The 19,386-nt window shown below is 58.1% G+C and overlaps 1 long non-coding RNA gene across 13 annotated transcripts; it reads left to right on the top strand.

Moving 5' to 3' along the window:
* Positions 1-232: 232 nt before the first annotated feature.
* Positions 233-18,552, top strand: LOC308649548. Of its 13 annotated transcripts, none has more exons than XR_014022081.1 (8): positions 233-864; positions 1,115-4,007; positions 4,728-5,275; positions 5,394-5,425; positions 5,687-5,902; positions 6,545-10,015; positions 10,608-14,134; positions 14,244-18,552. It is a non-coding gene; the product is annotated as an uncharacterized lncRNA (long non-coding RNA). The 13 variants fall into 13 exon arrangements; XR_014022082.1 differs by lacking the exon at positions 233-864 and having other exon boundaries at positions 876-1,574; positions 2,024-4,007; XR_014022083.1 differs by lacking the exon at positions 233-864 and having other exon boundaries at positions 876-3,557; positions 3,841-4,007.
* The last annotated feature ends 834 nt before the right edge of the window (positions 18,553-19,386 follow it).

The raw sequence follows: 19,386 nt of genomic DNA, 5'->3' as shown, positions 1-19,386 counted from the left end.
GCAGGGAGTGGGGGAGATGCCGGGGCTGGGGCTGGGCTCGTGCCTGCGGGCTGCTCAGGGCCTGCTGAAGCCAGAGCCAGGCAGGGGGAAGGGCCTGCTCCTCCATGGCTCCTGTGGCCTAGTTTCCAGGCGGCTGCCAGGTAGTGGGGCCTGGCAGGAGGTTATAAATATCCCCGAGTGACAGGCAGGCCTTTGCTCTGACGCTGGTGTGGGTTAAGCTGGATGTGCAGGCTCAAGGTCATGGGCATGGCTGCGACTCTGATAGCTCTGAGGAAGGTCCAGTGGGGGCTTGTGAGGGAGGGGATCACGGGACACTGAAGCCTGAACCCCAATGTCCAGCTCAGTTTGGACAGTGGCCTTCCCTCCCAGGGGTCCAAGTGCTGGGCTCCTGCCTACCCCTGTCCCCCTGCCCCCCACCTGCACGTGGCTGGTTTCCTGAGCCCAGTCTTGGTTCTGAGGCCCCCAGGCTGTGTGACTCTGTTGGGGCAGTCCCCTGCCTGGCCTGCCTTCCCCTCCAACCACCTCCTCCCCCAGCACCTATCTTTAGCCTTTTTCTAGGGCAGAGTTTCACAGTGACGCTGGGTGAGCCCAGCAGACCTGTGTCCAGCTCCTGGGGACTGTGTATGTGACCGTGTCCACTCTGTTAATTAAAAAAAGAGAGATGCTTAGAAACCCCAGGCACTCACAGCTGGATGAGGCCTGGGAGTGAATCCACTCCAAGAACGAGGCTGTGAACGGCCACAGACACGTCCACAGCCGACACCCACACTTTCTGAGCCTCCTGAGCCCAGGCCAGTATTCTCTAGTGACAGCTCTTCTTCAGCTCTGGTGCCACCCCAAAGGAGCCCCAGAAGGTCCAGGGAGGTACAGTCGGTCTAAGAGGACCTCAGGGAAGGAGCTGGGTGGGTGATGGGTCTTGGGGAGGGGCCAGTCCCTGCTGTGGCTGAGGGGGGACAGTCCTCTGGGTCCATGCAGCAGGGGCGGGTTTGGGGCTCAGCTGGCCGGGATTGCAGGCCCGGTGGGGGCTGAGGGAGTCTTGTGCATATCAGATATTGTCTACTAGCACTGGGCTTCCGATTCCTCCCCCTTTGTGTGCCCACTGTATCCATCACAGGGTCTAGAAGGATAAATGCAACATTTCCCAGAATCCCTCGCTGCTTGGATTCGAGCCACACCTGGGTGTTGCCAACCAGAGGCAGGCACCCCCGAGAGCTCTGGAGGGCGAGGGAGGCAGAGGCCGTCCCTCTGTGGTGGTGGCAGACGATGGGCAGGCTCTGGCTGACATGAGAATTTGTAGCACCTGCCACATCTCCCGCCTGACAAGCCTGTGGTGCCGGAGCAAGCTCATCTGTCCCTTGCCACACCATGGTGAGCCCTGTGTGGGGCCACCAATGTGGTCCTAGCAGGGCAGCAACTGTCTCCTGGTCTTGGGCTCATGGCAAGTCAAAAACCTCAGGGAGACTCCGGCATCGAGTCATCCGGACCCTCTGCTCCTGTGTGACCTCCTTCTCCCCCGGGGCACTCTGTCTTCTACAGACAGTGCGAGTGACAGGGACTGGGCATGGCTGGGACAGGTAGACCCAGGGCTGAGTGGTGCAGGGGCTGGACTGGGACCTGATTTGGGGCCCGGGAGATGCCATGCCTGGTGTGGTTGAGAATTGTGAGCTGCAGGTGCGTGGAGAACCAGGCTCAGAGGCTCTTGTGGTGGTCAGGGATGGACCACTCACTGGGCCTCAGTGACCCTATGAGGACACTAGAGGGAACAGGGAAGAAATCCCAGCCAGCCCCTTCAAAGGTGACCTGGCACTGCCTCATCCAGAACCCCAGGGCCACTCTCCTGCAGAGAGACAAGGACACAGTAAAACAAACCCAGGGGCAACTCAGCCAGGTCAGCCTGGGGGAGAATTCTAGAATATCCAGGGAGGACAGACCAGCAGCACCTTCCAGACTGGGAAAGCTGCCCAGCCTGCCTTGGCTCCAAGGCCTTTCTCCCTCACTGCCCCCCCCCCCCCATTCCCTCCAGCATCTCCATGGCCAGACAGCCAGGAAAGGAGGGCGAGGAGCCAGGCTCAGGAGAGGGCCCAGGCCCTGGTCCCAGCACATTTTCTCGACTGAGGCCTGCACCCTGGGGCTGCCCTGAAAGCTGCCGAGTTCCCGCCAGACCCATGTCAGAGCATCGCACGTTCCCGTAGAGGACAATGAATATGAACGGGCCTGTCAGGCAGGCTGAGATGACCTGGGCATACGCATGATGCTCCTGGCTCTTGGCTCCTGACTTCGTCTCTCGTGGAGGTGATTTGCTGAGAGTGGACACCTGGAGGGGCTTACAGGTACTGCCCCCTCCCTGCCTTCAGTCCCCACAGGAGTTATCATCACGGCCACATTGCAGATGAGGAGACTGAGCTCCAGGTGGTCCAGGAAGCCACCAGCCACCGGGGCGGGGATTTGAACCATCTTCGTCATTTGGAGCCACAGTCTAGTGACTGGGTGTAAGGGCAACCCAGGCAAGGTGACTCCAGGCCCCGCCTGGCCTCTGTGAGCCACGTCACCACCTTAGTCCCTCACACCTCCCTGTGCTGTGTTCACTGGCCACCCCTGACCTGGGCAAGGCAGGTGAAAGTTAGTATGGAGACAGGCCCTGCCCTTCCTCGGGCCCCAGGAGGCAGGCCAAGGGGTTAGTTTCTAATCTTTCTTTCCTTTCTTTCAGTTCCAGCTGGTAACTGTCATGCTACCATGCCACTCCCATATCATCCACTGACATTTAAGTCCCAAAGCTTTCTAAATAGGGAAAGGAGCTTGGCCTCGGCTTGTGCCGAGGGGAGGAGAGGGGGCCTTCCCGGCTCTTGGCTCCTTTGAGGGGAGCAGAGGAGAGGAAAGGCCCCAGAGCAGCTTCCCTCGCTCCACTGGTTCTGAGACTGGAGCTGACCTGGAAGGTTCTGAAGGTGGAGGAAAAAGTGCTGCCACCCATCCACGCCCCACCCCCCGGCCTAGAATTCCTCCCTTCTCTACACCAACTGCCCTCATTTTCTCCTCGGCCACACTAGTTCTCAGGCCACCAGATGTGCACACCCACAGGGTGGCCTACAATTTGGCTGAATTCTGACATTATCCCCCTAGAATTAGTGCAGACCCCACAGGTTACGGGCTCAGACCCCTAAGACTGCCCCCTCCCCATCTCAGACCCCAGTCACCAGTCCAGATGGCCACAGGGCTTCTGACCAATTGGCTGTGAATCAGAGTCCTAGGACCCATGTCCGATGCTCAAGGATCTGTTCCAACAGCTCCCAGAACTCAAGAAAAGCTTTTCCTTACTTAGCCCCTCCATTATCTGTTTATTAGAGAAGGCTACAGCTGGAGCTCAGAGATGGAGGAGATGGCAGGGCTGGGGACGGGGACAGGGCTGGGGACGGGAACAGGGCAGCTGGTGTAGAGAAGGGAAGTTAGGCTGGGGATGGGGCATGGATGGGTGGCAGCACTTTTTCCTAGGTGCACCACACGCCCAGGGAGCCTGGCTGTCTTCCTGTCTACAATGTGTTTATGGACGTTCTACTCCCCAGGTGAGCTGGATTAAGTCACTGGCCATCAGTGATGAGAGCAATTTCCAGTCCCTCGACCCCAGAGGATGGGGTGGGGCTAAAAGTTCTAACTCTATAGTCTTGTGCTTGGCACCCCTGGCAACAGGCACCCTATCCTGAGGCTACCCCGGAGCTCCCCAGCCACGAACCACCCCAGCACACAAGAAGATGCTTCTTCAGAGATTCCAAGAGTTTTTGGAGTTGGGTTCCAGGAAGAAAAGTATAAGACCAAAATATCTCTTCCTGCTTCATCCATGATTCATAGATGCCCCCATCCCAGATGGGGAAACTGAGGCCCAGAGAGAAGTCCCCTGCCCATGTGCCCACGATGGCCCAGAGCCCCTAGGGGTCCTGCTGATGTGAAGTCCTCTGGAGCCCCGAAGTGGCATGCCACCTTCATGGGGAGCATCTCTTTCCCTTCATCAACCATGGGTACATGGCATCACCCCTCCTCATCAGAACCCAGGCTGGATGCAGACCCCACCTGTGGCCCACCCCCTGGCTGACAGGAGAAGCAGGATGAGCAAGCAGAAAGCTTCCCACCCAGGGAGGTGGCTGCCGGGACACTCCAGCCTGCACCCCAACAGGAAGGGCCAGCAGCACCTCCCTGGCTGTTAGAGGTGTTAATCCTCGGGCCACTCGACCAGGCAGGCTCTGCAGTCTAGAGGGGCACCAGCTGTGCTTCAGAAACGTCCAGGGCCTCACAGCTGACGAGTGTGGGGCCAGGGCTGGAGCCACCTCGCAGGGCACCCCAGGCAGGAGCTGCTCCCCCTGAGCCCATGAGCCAGCTGAGTCCCCAGGGCTCAGGGCAGGAAGGGCCTTGCCCAGGGCCGCCTGGCTAGTGGAAGAGCCCCAGGGTCTCAGCCAGGTGTTCTGCTCTTGCCATCCCTTTGCCTGTGGTGGCTGGGAGCAGGATGGGGAGGGGGCAGTTTTCAGCTCTGTCCTCATAACTCAGTTGATGACATTCTGGGCCCCCAGCCCCCGCCTGCTGGAGAAGGTCTGCCAGCAGCCGCTGGAGGTGAGCAGCCCGCGTGTGACTAACACCGTCTGAGCCTCTCAATCCCCAAGAGCTGTTTTGTCTCATGGATGAGAGCCTCCGACATCTGTACCTGTCGGGTGACAAATCCAGATGCATGCTCTCTGTCTCGTTAGAGATGCATCAGGCCCGATTAGGCCCACGAACCCACCTGCTGCCGAAAGCCACAAGAAAAACAGAAGCTGGGAGCAGTTCACCAGGAAGTGAGGCGTGGAGAAGGGTCCAGCATGGGGGGCCATGGGCCCTGGGGTGGGATAGACGACAATCCTGTGACACTGTGGTGGACTGACTGACGACCTGGTGTAAGGCAAGGGGGCCCCAGCCCTGGACTCTTCCTCCTCTGGAGAGGCGGCAGGGACTGCTCTGGTGTTTGTGGCCTTTCTCCCTCAAGCGTGGAGAGGAGGGGACACAGGGAGCCAGATGAGCGGATGCATCCTCCAGGGACAGGTCGGCAACGCGGGCACAGCCAGACGCTCGCCTCCCGCCTTCCAATCTGTATTCCATGTCCTCACTCTGGGGCCTGCTCCTCGGGCAGATCTGGACAGCTCCCTGGCTGCGGTGGACGGGAGCCACAGCTCGTCTTCCCGCCTCCCTGCTGAGCCCGTGCAGTCCATCTCGCACCCTCCGTGCCCACCCTGTCCACTGGGTTCACCTCTCAACCCCAGTAAGTTCACCTGTAAGTTCACCTGCGCTCCAGGGCGGCTGCCATGACGCACCGCTTCCTCCCCCACCCAGGGCAGCACCTGTTGAGAGCTGACGGAACTATTCCCCTCCCCTGCTAGGCACCCGCAGAAACAAACGCAGGAGGTTGTGGGTGAGTGACAGCTTTGTTCAGTTCCGCCCTGCACTTGGCTTCAGGCTGGTCCCCTCCCCACCCGGGAGAGCATCCATCCTGCTTTCTGGCCACCCACCTGTCTGTTTTGTTGTTATGGGGGGGGAGGTACTGGGGCACTCGACCACTGAGCCACATCCCCAGCTCTATTTTGTATTTTACTTAGAGACAGGGTCTCACTGAGTTGCTTAGCACCTCACTGTTGCTGAGGCTGGCTTTGAACTTGTGATCCTCCTACTTCAGCCACCCGAGCTACTGGAATTCTAGGAGGGTACCACGGCACCTGGCCCCATCTGTCTTGAACAGTTTCTTGGGGCATCTCCTGCTTTTCAGATCCTGCCTCTTGAGAGACTAGAGAATGTTTCCCAGTGTCTCTCATGGCCAGGACACAGGCACAGACAGGGACCCACCCGTCAGAGGCTTTGGCTGGAGACACACGTGCACCCTGTCCATTGCCTGGTAAGAACAGGGGCAGAGGCATCTGCTTTAGGGGCAGAGGAGGGATCTGGGACCTTTTGGGAGCAGGCAGAGCTGTGACGTGTGTCCCGCCACAATCACAGGGTCTTAGCGGGAGTAGGGTGGAGGGTTGGTTGGCACCGTCTAGCCCCTCCCCAACATCTGACTCCCTGGAGATTGAACATCTTGGTTTTCTGTTTAAGGACTTGGGTTTGCAAACCCCCTGACAGGCCCAGTGCTCCCTGGGAGTGGATCTGGGGTTTGTGTCAACAGAAAGTGTGTGTGGAACACGTGAACACGCAGAGGTGGTGAGAGCAGGCCAGGCAATGGTGACGAGGGTGACGGGGATGACGCTCGTGGTGACCAGGATGTCTTGACCTGGAGGAGTGATTGGAGCAGGAGGAGCTGCTCACAGCGGCACCAAGACCTGCATAGAACCCGGCCCTGGGGCCTTCTACTACTCTCCTCTACTGGAGAGAGTGCCATCTGGGGCCAAAAGGGAGCAAAGTGACCCTGCAGAGATTCAGGGTCCAAAGCAGCTGAGGACAGGCCAAAGATAGGGTCTGGCCTGCTGACCACTGCACTGAATCTGGCCCCTCCGGCTGGCACAGGCACCCCTGATGCCCAGCATTGCTCCCCCGGCAGGCACCGCAGTCCTGAGGCCTCCTGAACAGGGAGCCGGTGGACTGTCCCTGAATCCAGGACCAGGGCCCAGGATGGCGTGGACAGTCATTTCTGCTACTGATGCTTGGCAGTTTCTTTGATGGCCACTCACCAAGAACCATTATTCCCTTGATGAGCTCTCCTCGCTCAGCTTGGAGCCCCCCACCTCCCCACCCTGGCCTCACTCAACCTCTCCACCCTGGTCTCCTTCAGCCTCTCCATACTCCTCTCCCCTCAGCCTCTCTATCCTGGCCTCCTTCAGCCTCTCCACCCTGGCCTTGCCTGGCCTCTCCACCCTCAGCCCCTCAGCTTCTCCTCCCTCTGCCCTGCCCTCCAAGCCTCCTTTCTTGGGTCTCACCTCCCTTGCCCCGCCCACCTCCTCTGTGTTCACCCTACCTTGTGCCCTGGGCCCACCCCCTGCCTCCTCCATCCCTCTTTCCCCTCACCCTCCCCAGCCACCTCTCCACCATCTCCTTCCTTCTCCTCTCCGGCCACAAACCCTCACCTCCAGCCGTCCCCTGCAGTCTTTCCCAGGAGTCCCTTCCTGGCCTCACTGCTCACCTCCTTCTCCTCTTGGGCCGCCTCTGCCTCTCCCTGGTGCCACCCGTGGTCCTCTTGAACCCAACCTCTCTCACAATGGTGGCAACCTGGAGGGCCCCCAGGGATGGTTAAGTGACAGCACCCTGGAGGACAGGAGTGGGGTGCTGTCTTGGAGTGGGGGCTTCAGATGGACCCTGGGCTCCGCCTGGCCCGCCCCCTACCGCTCCCCATCTCTGGGCTTCTGCCCTGGCTCTTGGTCTGCTGGCGTCTCCACTCCGAGCCGGTGGAGGGGACGGGAATAACTTCTCGGCATTAACCACGGCTTCTGCGCGGGGAGCATTATCTTAATTGAGTCTCAGCTTGTTCGCAGCCACTCAGCTGCCATAAATAATGAATGTGCAGACTGACTGTAACCAGGGGGCTGAGCAGTGCCTCGCCATGCCGTGGCCACTGGCTTCAGCTGCCTGCAAAGATGCCGAGTCCTCCCTCAATGAGGCACGGCCCAGGTCCGCCTGGGTGACCCGGAGGGGGCTTCCTTGTGAGCAGCCCTGAGCTTGCTGGCCCTCTGATTCCTTCAGGAGAGGCAGTGAGAGGTGTCAAGGCTGCAGCAAGTCATCTAGGAGAGCCACCCTGCCAGCCACGTTGCTGAGCAGGAAACCGCCCTGCATCCCCCTCCTACAAGGGCTTGTGGCTTTAATCCTGGGGTACATATCCTCTGGCCTCTGCCCCCAGGTCCCTGGTGACTGTGCTGTTGACTGTATAAAGCTAGCTGCTGTTCAGAGTAGGATGCTGCCTTAACTCAGGGGTGATGTCTGCAGAGCCAGACAGCCTGAGGGTGGTCTGCAGACTCACCCCATGGGCCCTCTGCCCCAGGGAGGGCACTGCCTTGACTCCTGCATGGAAGGTCCATTTGGGCCTCCCTGGTGCCCACAGCCCAGCCTCCACTCAGTACCCCCTCCCTCTGGCTGCTCTGCTTGCCCCAGGGTTTTCAACTCTGATCCCTGACCAACTATGTCAAAGATGTCCCCCACCCAGGTACCCCTGTGTCATGGATGTGCTCAGAAACCCCCTCTGGCAACAGTTCCTGAGAATCGGCCTGGGACGCAGAGGATTCTGGGAGGGGGCGCAGGATGCTCTGGGGGCCCCGGGGCCCCTGCCTTCCCAGACTCGAGTTTGCTCCCACAGCGCCCGGCAATGGGAAGGTATCCATAAGCCCCCGTGTCCTTTTGACTGTGCCACATTCTGGTTGGTTTTGTTTGGCTGCCTGGGGGGCAGATGATGGGACACAAGCTGGGGCTGTTTAGTGGCTTTCAAGTTAATAGCTTTAGTAATGCAGCTAAAGCCTGCTCAGCCTCTGTGGTTGCCGGTACCCAAAGCCGTGGGCAAAACATCACCGGGTCACCCGGTCAGCTCCAACAGGCCCGGCTCAAAGCTCGCAGGCCACTCGGGTACTGGAGACCCTGGGAAGGGCACAGGTGGCCCCTCTCACTGCTGGGGGCCCAGTAGCTGTTTTTCCTGGACGATTGCTGGGCCGTGCCCCCCAGGACGGTCCCCCCTGTTGCTCCGCAGTGCTCGGGGGCTCATTTTGCCCTGGGCAGGTGTGATCCCAGTCAATGAGGCTACCAAAAACAGGCCGGCAACACGGTGTCTCCACCAACACTGTCACATGAGACCGTCACCGACCCAGCAAGGAACCGGGTCTCAGCGGTGATCTCGGCCTCTCGCAGCCTAACAGGGGTCCACTCACTCCAAATTGGACCTTCTTGCTCTACCCCTGTGCCAGCAGCTCCTAACCAGGTTCCAGAGAGAAAGACCTTCAGCTTCCAAAGGGGTTTCCTGACCCCAGAGCTGTCTACAAAACGCCGTCTGGCAGAGGTGGGCGCAGCTCCACGGCTTCCCACAGGTGTTGGGGTCCACTGTGTGCGGCGGTCCCGTCTTCCACTCCCAGCCCGTGAAACCGCCACTTTCATTCATTCGCGCAACAGGTAAATTCAGTGTGTAAATTCAGGGCTCGAGATGCAAGGCTCCATTCGATCCTGTCAGCTGCTGTGTCCCCTTGAGGTATTGGCAAGGCTGAGATGCTCTTTAGTTTGGGGTTTGCTCGCCCTATTCCAAGACCAGTGGGCTACAGCCAGCCAGAACTCCTGACCTCAGGGCTCTGGCCACCTCTGCGCCCTCCAGCCTCCCACCCCAGCTTGAGCAGGCTCCAGAAGCCACGCCCCTTTCCCCTTCATAGCTGAGCAAGCCATGACTTGGCTGTGGGATGGCAGACTAAAGGGTGGCTACAGCCCCATCCATCTGCCTCCAGAGTAGCCGTTCTCCAGGCCCCAGGCCTGGGGAGGAGCCAAAGCCCCCGAGGGCCAGGTAGCCTTCAGGAAGCAAGGCCAGGGGCAGGGAAAGGGAACAGCGAAGGACAGGCGGAGCCCACAGGAGCCCCAGGCTGGGCTTTGTGGGGAGGGTGTCAGGTCCAGACAACCTCCTTTCCCCCAGAGGAGAGGAGGTTGGGACAATGAAAAGCAGGCAGCAGCTGCAGGCTCCAAAGGAGGGACTCTGTTCTGATCAGAACATGCAGCTCTGAGCCGCATAGAGCACCCAGACAAGGCCCCCCGCCACTCCCCAGGAGGAGGCCTTGTCTCAGGAGGGCCAGGGCCTCTAAGGAGAACCCGCAGGAAACGAGGAAAAGGGTCTCTGTATACACACAGGAGCAGAGGGAGGGAGCCGGGCTCCCCGGGGTGGTGGCATGGTCCCAGCCACCACCAATAGCACCACCTGCCCAGCGAGAAGAGACTGCCTTGGGGACTCCTAGATGCACTGGGGGCAGAGCGGGTCAGGAGGGGCTTCAGAAGAAGAAGCGACAGGACACATCCATGTGTCACTCATCCCCTGGATGGTCTTCCGCTGATCCCTGCTCGGGTAGGTGGCTGTGCGTGGGGCAGATGGTCCCCTCTGTACTTTGCACCTTGGTCTCCTCATCCTGAAGCAAGGAGGCTGGAGTAGAGCAGGCAGCAAGACTCCCACCCGGCCCCGGGGGCCCTGCCAAGGAGACAGTTCGAAGGCTGGAGCAGAGAAAAGAGCAGGAGAGAGAGAAGGAGGGGGCATAACAGAGAGAGAGAGAGAGAGGAGACGGGTTGGGAGGGGAAGATAAGCTGGGCAGGGGCCCACACCTGTAATCCCAGGGGCCCAGGAGGCTGAGGCAGGAAGATCTCGAGGTCAAAGCCAGCCTCAGTGACTTAGCAAGGCCTTGAGCAACTCAGTGAGACCCTGTCTCTAAATAGAATACAAAATAGGGCTGAGGATGTGGCTCAGTGGGTTCAATCCCCAGTACCCCCCCAAAAAAAAACAGGAAAGAAAAGAAAGGGGGTGGGGGAGGAAAAGGAAAGCACTCCCCTCTGCCCTGTTCTATTAGACCTGTCCTTATTGCGGTATCTGCCATGTGACGGTCACTGTTCTAAGTCACAGGACCAAAGACTAGCATGACAGATAGACAACCAGTTCTCCCTGCTAGGAAGGAGCTCAGGATCCAGCAGTGATGTGAACAACAAGCAAAGTCACCAAAGGGCACCATGGCTGTGCCCACCGTGCCCAGGGCTTCTGTTCTGAAACCAAGGGAGCCAGGCCAGCTAAGGCCACCCCTTGCTCTTGCTGCGTCTTCACAGCAGCCCAGGAGGTGGACTCGTATCCCTTTCACAGGTGACGAAGCTGAGGCCCGCGAGGGTGAGCAATTTTCCCAAGGACACACGTTGCCCAGCGGTGGTTTGGGGTCCTGTGCTCAGAGCCACTCTGCGCCCAGGCCGGGAGGCGGGGTCTGGGAAGCCTGAGGCTGCCCCCTGACTGCAGGCAGCCTCAGAGAGTCCTTCCCTGCTCTGTCACAAGGAGAAGCCTGGGGCTCTTCAGGCCAGGGAACCTCGAGGAGAAGGCAGCTGGCAGAGCTTGCCTGGGAGGGGAGAACTGTGCTAAGGCATCGGCCTCTCGAAGGCAGCCCCAGCCTGGGGCAAGATGGGCAAGCACTCGGGTTCTCTGTGAAGGTCTCCAGACTCTCCCCGCAGTGATGGAGTGGTGGGTGGGTGGAGTCAGGCACATCTGGTGTCAGATCCTGGATCTGCTACGCAGTGGCTCTGGGGCTGTGGACTAATGATTTGTTCTTAATGAAACTTACTCTCCTGATCCGTGAAGTGAGCTGACTGAATCACAGCCACACCGTCTTACTTCTGTGCCCAGACACTTGCCCCTCCTGTACCTCTCCTGTCCTTCATTCCTACCAGGTACCACATGCATAAATCTTATATAGAAACTGGTGTAGGCAGCTGACTTGGCAGACAATCAGTTTCCATCAAGAAGATCAGGAGAAGAGGTCAGAGGCTGTGTCTTCAGCTAGGAGTTATTTGGCCACCTACATCTGAAAGATACAAAGGAATAGTCACCAAAGTAACATACAAGTTTATTACTATTGTGAAAGAAATTCAGAGATGAACCAACCACACAGAAGGGTGAATCCTCAGTATCAGGGACCTGGGCTCCTTCTGTCTTGTATTTCTCCTAAACCCAGATCCCACTTTATGGTCCAAAATGGCTTCTAGAGCTCCAGGCATTGCATCCACCTTCCAGATAGCAAATAAGATGAAGAGATGAAGAAAGTTGTGCCTTTTCCCTTTTAGAAAGTCTTCCCAGAAGTCCCACATAACACTTCCACTCAGATCTCAGTGGCCAGAACCTAGTCATGCAGACATACCTAGCTCTAAGGAAGGCTGGGTAATAGAATGTTTTATGCCTGTTGAGTTTCAAGCCCAGGGCTCAGCTAAGGGAACTGTTGCTGCCACAGAGAGGGAGAGTGGATGCTGCACAGATATTCATCAGCCTCTCTTGACTATGGGGTCTGAATACAGAACAGGAGCATTTGCTACTGAAAGCCTGTCACAGGAGCTGGGGCCCCAGATAGTACTCGGGGTTAGGAGTGGAGGGTTCTAGACTTGTCTGGGCTAAGGGAAGTGCAAGATAAGGTAACGGCAGAGCAAGAACTCCTACTGATGTGGTACAGGGGCAGACCTCGCCTTGTGGCTGGGACTCCGTTTCCCAGCTGTGGGGTTTGGGAGCCTGGGACAGGTAGCAGGCAGCTCATGACACCAGGCACGGGCCAGGGAGGAAGGGAGGCTGAGCAGGTGGACTGTGTCAGACGCTTGGACCCAAGTCGGAAAGCCTGGGCTCCTGGGCAGAGCTAGAGCCACCCCACTGCGCCCGGGGGGGGGGGGGGTCCCCAGGGCCTGCAGAGCTGGGCTGGGCCACTGGTGGGGAGTGGGAAAGGGGAGGGTCCCGGAGGCCAGAGAGCCCCCTCTGCCATGGAAATTGTATTCTAAACAGAAGAAGAAAGCTTGGGTGGCAAAACAAAGCTATTCGCTGAATAAATGTTCGGCATTAAAGCAGCCAGAATAGCGATGAATTAAACATCAGGCCGGAATGAAGGGGACGCCGTGATTTATAATTGCTTCAGGCAGGAGGCAGCCTGGGAGAGAGGCTGAGGCTCCACCAGGGACCGGTTTCCCCACAGAGCTTCAGAGGCAGAGAGAGATGATGTGGGCCGCCTTGAGGGTGGGGAGGCTGGGATGAAACTGAGGCTCCCTGGAGGGATGAAGGGAATGTGCTCCGGAAGTCAGCCCCCCCCCTCGCGGCTAGTCTCAGCTCTGTGTGACCTTGGCAAAGTCGCTGGGCGTCTCTGGGCTCCTTTTCCCTTCATCTGGTGGGGATGATAAGACCTGCCTCATCTTCCTTGGTTCTTGGTGGGGGGGGGGGTAGTTAAAGGGAGATAATGGGAGATAAAGGGTCTTGTAAATGCCACGTGCTGCTGTTCCTTGTCTGTCTCAGCGTCCCTGCAAGAGCAGACAAGATGCTCCTGGTGAGTTCTGGCTTTTCCAAGGCAATCGTGTTTAAGGAGGGAGGTAAAGGGGGAGGAAAGCAAGACGTTTGGCAAGCGCCACTGGGAAGGTGCTCTGGGTTGGAACAGCGTCAGGCTGCAGGGGCCCATCTCACTGCAGGCGGGGTGGAGTGCTAGTGAGGTCCCCGGGGCCTGTGTTTGAGTCCCTGGGTTTGAGACACAGGAACCTACTCCTGACCATTCCCAGCAGGGAGGGTGGGAGAGGCTGCAGGGACGGGGTGTAGCTCTGCACCAGGGAGTGTGTGGCCCTGAGCCCCTGAGCTTCTGTGAGCAGGCTTCTTCAACAGTAAGCGGGGATCACAAGGAACCCTGCTTCCTAGATTGACATGCCTGCACATCAAAATTTGTCCACAGTGGACTGTGAAGAAAACAAATTGCAGAAAAGCTTAATTCCATTTTTAAAAAAATAGACAATCACACGTATTTGAAAACTCACAGGAAAAGTCGAGAAAAATCTGTATCACACTGTTAGCAGTAGCTATCTCTAGGAGAGAGAGGGAGGATTAGGGAGGACTTTTGCTTTGAGTATTGAAATTTTCTCTAGTGTTTGAGTTTTAATATAGTGAGCATGCATCACTTCTGTAATGGGGGAACCTCCCTTAGAAAAAAAATCCGTGAAAATGGCTAGTGGCTGTCTGCGAGGCTGTGGAGCTTTGGCACAGGTCCTCCTCCTGGCCAGCACAGGTCGCAGGATCTGGGGTTTGAGGTCTGAATTTTTAATTTTTTCCCCTAGCCACAACAGGGCTGTCATTGGGCGGCATTCCACTCTAGCATGCCTCTGAGCCTGCTCATGCTGTTCCTGCCCCCTGGGAAGCCCTTCCCTCCAGTCTTGCTACTGCCTACTCAACCTTCAGGAATCTTCCAGAAATCTTCCCTGAGCCCCCTGCTGAAACTGGAAGCAGGGATCTGGGGGCATCCCATCCTCGGCTACCCCGCTACCCTACAGATGAGGGTGGGGAGCTCTCACCTGGGGTTCCTCCTGCACCCTGTGACCCTCAGAGGCTGAACTGGGGCACCAGGGAGATGTCAGGGCGTGAGGCTCATCCTGGGCTCACCCCACTGCACAGCGATGGCCTTTCTCCCCCTCAAGACTGAACCTTGAGCAGGTGGGCACCTGCAGGGCATGATTTTTATCTTTTTGCTTTTTTTTTTTTAAGAGAGAGAGATGAGAGAGAGAGAGAGAAAACAATTTTTTTTTTAATATTTATTTTTCAGTTCTCGGCGGACACAACATCTTTGTTTGTATGTGGTGCTGAGGATCGAACCCGGGCCACACACATGCCAGGCGAGCGCGCTACCACTTGAGCCACATCCCCAGCCCAAAATTATTATTTTTGTGGTGCTGGGGATTGAACCCAGGGCCGTGTGCACACAAGACAAGCACTCCACCAACTGAGCTATATCCCCAGCCATCTTTTTGCTTTTGATGCCAGCTCCTTGGATTATGGGGGGGGGGCGTTCCTGGTTGTTGTCCTCTGACAGTTCTATGCGGGGGGGGGGGGCGGGGGCAGGAGGAGAGGGCAGAGAGGTGGCAGCGGGAGCCTGGCGTCCTCTAGCGACCAGGTGCAGGGGCGGCGGCAGCTCCCCTGCGGGAGCGGGAGGCAGCGCCAGGTGCGCCGGGGCTGGGCGAGCACATGGCTGCGGGGAACCACTGTTCGTCGTTTCCCCCGCGCGGCTGGCGCTGGTCCTCGTCCGTGGATCCCCGACGTGGGCTGTGACTTGGCTGAAAAGCTCGACAAAACCTGGAGGGAGCCCAGAGACGGCCTGGGAGGAGCAGCCACGTGGACAGGAGGAGGGCTGCCGGGTCCTAGAGCTGCGCGACCCCCCGGGGGGGGGGCGGCACTGCACGTGCACCCCGCTCAGACCTTGCTGCAAGCTGAGACCTGGAGGCCCCTCAGCTCGGGACCTGCCAGGGCCTTGCCCCGCCCCCTCCCCCGGCCTGGGCACCATTGGGTCTTCAGCACCAGGACCCTTTACTACACCGAGGCGCCTCCAGGAAGCTCTGTGGGGTGCACTCCTGTTTCTAGTTGGCACTTCTCGAAGTCACATCCCAGCACCCCATTCCCAAGCCCCTTCTCATCCTGGCCCCTGAATCCCGCTTTTCCTGTGGTCCTGAGGGTTACCTGGGGGAGGGGCCTGGTGGCAGCGGGATTCTGGGGCAGGCAGGTGGAGGAAGCCCCAAGCCTGGACCCAAGGGCGCCTCCCTCTGGGCGCCCCCCTTTTGGCAGCGCGCCCACCGGCCACCAGCTCAGGGAGGGGCGCTGTGTGTTTCCTTCCTGCCCCGCCCCCTCCCAGGCCTCCATCCCTCCCTGTCCTCCGGGCTGACATTCCTGGGTTCCCCAGCTCTGCCTCTGAGGGTCACAGGGTGCAGGAGGAACAGCGGGTGGGAGCTCCCCTGCTCTTCTGTAGGGTAGCAGGGTGGCTGGACCATCTGAAGGCGCCCTTTCAGTCAGAACTAATGGAATACATTAGTTCCCCAAATCCTCTGTGACATCTTTCCTAAAGCTGGTCCCAGGGTCACACTGAGAACTTTCTCTGGCATGAGCCATTTCCTAGGAATAGAGCCATAGAGGAAATTACTTAAGGGGAAATCGTAAAATTGAAAATTCCTGAAGTTTCACTCTTTCTGCATGCTATATGAGGAAACTCCAAAAAAACAAGCCATCAGTCTAGCTGATGGGACCAGGAAGGGCCACCAGGATCTTCTGAGAAGAGGGGCGACTGAGAGGAGTGCTTACTTCAGGAGGAGCCAGACCTCCTCCAATGCATCACTACCTTCCACCTAGGTTTGCTTCCTAGAGTCTAACTTAAATATTTCTTGCTGCTGTACAAATCTATGCCCCCTAGTACGGTCTCTCCCCAGAACTAAAGAGCTGCTCACCAGTATCCACCTACCTCCCTCAGCTCCATTTGGCTCCCATCTCCCCTAGGCGTTTTCTACAATTTCTATTTTTTTTTTCAACCTTTCATGTTTCTCCTATTGGCTCTGGCTCCTCTCCAGATCCACCAAATCCTTAAATGTGACAACTAAAATTAGCCGCCGGGAGAAGGCCAAGTGCAGTGGGATGATCACAGCTTCCTCTCCCTGGGGCCTGTCCCAGCCTGGGATGGGATGGCCCCTTTCCTGTGCGCGCTGGAAGGCTCGGGTCCTAGTGGTCCTGAGTCCCCTTGGCCTTTGTCCTCACCACCCCTGGACCGAGGGGGCTCGTGCTTTGCCCCTTCTGAAGGGATGGATTTTCCAATCTGTCTGGGTCCCCCTGAATCCCGCCCTGCTCTCTGATGGCTTTCCTTCTGGTGCCCCAGAGCCAGTCAGGACTCAGACACTCTGAGCGGCCCTTGTCTCCCCGTGTGTCCCCACTTGTCCATCTGGTGACAGCTGTTTCTCCTCCGTGCCACACACGGGCGGTCCCTGGCCTCCTGCGGAGCATGTTTTAGCAAGGAGAAGTGACAGGGAAGGAGGGTGGCCCCGGGGACGGTGGAAGTGAGCAAGAGGGGACCTCACTGTCTCTCTGAGAGAAGTAATTCTACCACGTGGTAGCTGCAGGTGATGCCAGCTATGTCACGGTTAAAAAAAGTCACCCCCAGCTCAGGTGTCTTCACAGGAAGGTGGAGCACTCTCCAGGGTGGCATCCTCCCCTGGGGATCCCTTCTGTCCTGTGATGTGTCAACAGGTGTCCCCTTCCAGTGACGGCGCAGGGAAAGAACTAGAACTTGTGCCTGCCTCTGAGTACCCAGAGGCACTGTGTCACCTCTGCTTGTGTCCCATTGGCCAGAGCTGGTCATGTGACTTTCGACTCAGTATGAAGGAGGCTGGGAGATGGGAACTTTGCCATGTGCTGAGACAGAAGGGGCAAGAGTGGCATTGCCTCTGCCGTGGCGGCTCATGTCACTGGGTCCCAGAAAGAGAAGGTCCGGGGTGTGACCATGACCTCCAAGCTGCAGGTTCAAGGGCAGAGTTGGGGGGGACCTTGAAGTGAAGAGGATGGGAAGGGATGTGGGGTGGGTGGAGGGGGAGGAGGGGCTAGGGTGCCCTCAGCCCTTCCCTCACCCCAAGCTGCCCAGCGCCACCAGCCAGGATCACTTCGCTCTCTTCAGCCACCTGCCTCCAAAACCACCTGGTCCTAAGTAAGAGGACGGGGCAGAAAGCCTGGCCACCAGGGCGAGCCGCGGCGTATTCCTCACCAGCCGTGGGAGCTCCAGTCAGTCGATTCACAGTTTCTGGGGACCTGCTGGCCTGGGGGTCCCACCGAGCTGGCCTCAAGTCCCTTCTGGGGACCAGACCTTCATCCCGCCCGGCTCTGCATCCTGGGGCTGGTCCCTGAAGCTGCCCTTCTCAGTCTTGCCATCAGCTGGGTTCCATTCTCCTTGTGGGGAGCACAGGGTTTGAGGGAAGAGCAAGCAAGACCGCCTATCCCCCTGTCCCTGTCTGGTGGCCCCTGGCGCTGGCTGGCTCTCCTCTCTGCTCAGCCCTGTCCTGTGGGCTGGCTGGCTGGCCGTGGCTCCAGCCCTCGTGGGCAGCCCCGGCTCTGTCTCAAGTGACAATCTCCTTCCCAGCCCCTCTTGGTGGGTCTCCAACACATACGTCCACCGTCCCGAGGGCTGTGCCCTCCAGCTCTGTCCTCGTCAGCGGGACCCACAGGAAGACACGCTCCGCTCCAGCTGATGCCCTCCTGGGTGGTCCTGGGAGTGGTTAAATAGACACTGGAGCCTCCAAGTTCCAAGGGAATGCTCAGGAGCCTCCTGCAGGGGAAGCCCCTGTCAACCCACCCACTCCCAGCCCCATGCTGGGGACACTCCCGGTGGAGTGTCCCTGCAGTGCCTGTGGGACATAAATCACTCCTAGGAGGGGCCTGGTCTTCTGCCAAGCCAATGGGCTCACTCTGCCCATCCACCCAAGCTGGGCTCCAGCCCAGCAGCAGACCCCAGGCCCGAGTTCTCTGTATGCAGAACAGTTAGCTCCCAGGCGGGAGATAAATAAAATCAGAAACCACACATAACCCTGCAGGCCTCCAGGGGAACCGGCAGCCCCCTGGGGAACTGGCTCCTTCCAAGGAGGCCATTCAATTCCAGGCCATTCAACCCAGTCACTTGCATGGGAAAGGCAGGGCCAGGGCTCTGGGGCTACCGAGAGGGACAGAATCTGAAATATTAGAAAATGGAGAGATTTTAATGTGGAAATCAGAATTTTAAAATTGTGAGGGACTTCCCGGTGGCTCTCACCCCCTGCCGCATATCAGGATCATCTGCGGTGGGTGGTTAAAGGACAGACTGGCCATTCCTCCCCTCCCCAGCCCTGCTGACCTGGGGCAGAAGGTTTCCCCAGAGGGACCCAGGCCCACTTCAGTCTAGAAGCTCCAAGCTCCATGGCTCAAGGCCTCAGGGCCTCTCAGAGCAGGGCCCGGGCTCCCTCCCTGGCAGCCAATGGCCACTGTGCACCCAGGAGCAGAAGACATCAAGGAAGGAACAGAATCTTCTGTATTTAACCCCGCCCAGTACCCTTTCCTCCGCATTTGGCACCTACTGCTGTGAGTCTACCAGCCACAGGGGACAGGAGCTCTCAGGAGGCATTGGTCATGCCCGCTCTGATTGATTGATGGCTTCTGTTTTGTTTTGTGTTTATATCATTATTATTTTGGTATGCCCACATGCTCGAGTCGTGTGTGTGTGTGTGTGTGTGTGTGTGTGTGTGTGTGTGTGTGTTACCAGGAGTGAACCCAGGGGTGCTTTACCACTGAGCCACATCTCCAGCCCTTTTTATATTTTATTTAGAGACCGGGCCTTGCTAGGTTACTTAGGGCCTCGCTAAATTGCGGAAGCTGGCTTTGAATTCGCAGTCCTCCTGCCTCAGCCTCCAGAGCTGTTTGGGTTACAGGTGTGCACCTCCATGCTCTGCTGTTTTGTTTTGTTTTGTTTTTCAGTTGTGTTTCCAGCACAAATTGAATTAAAGGCAACATTTTTGGGCGACACGAGCTTTGTTTAACTAAATCTGCAGTTGCTTCAAATCCTCTTTGGGGCACAGTGGAACTGGTGTCCCTGACTGAGACTCCATCTCTAGATGAGCCTCCACATCCAGGGGGTGAAACCTTGCCAGAGGCGAAGACTCCACCTCCCTAAGGAGCTCCTGGGGCGAGTGAATGCCACCCTACAACTCAATACTCAGGGTCCAACTCCCTGTGCCTCAGTTATGTCACGTGGGGGACAGGGAAGAGAAGTAGTAGGCATCCGGTGATCGTGTGCTGACAGCTCTCTACGCGGCACCTGGCAAGCCGGCCATTGGCTGGGCACATGCGAGGACACAGTGGGAGGGTGGGGTGGCAGAGCCAGCGTCTTCAAGGGGGATGTGTGAGTCAATGCCACA

This window comes from Spermophilus citellus (assembly GCF_964194105.1).
Source record: "Spermophilus citellus genome assembly, chromosome: 5".
In the NCBI taxonomy this organism is placed as follows: domain Eukaryota; kingdom Metazoa; phylum Chordata; class Mammalia; order Rodentia; family Sciuridae; genus Spermophilus; species Spermophilus citellus.
Note: the sequence above shows the minus strand (reverse complement) of the source record. Positions and strands in the feature narration are given on the sequence as shown.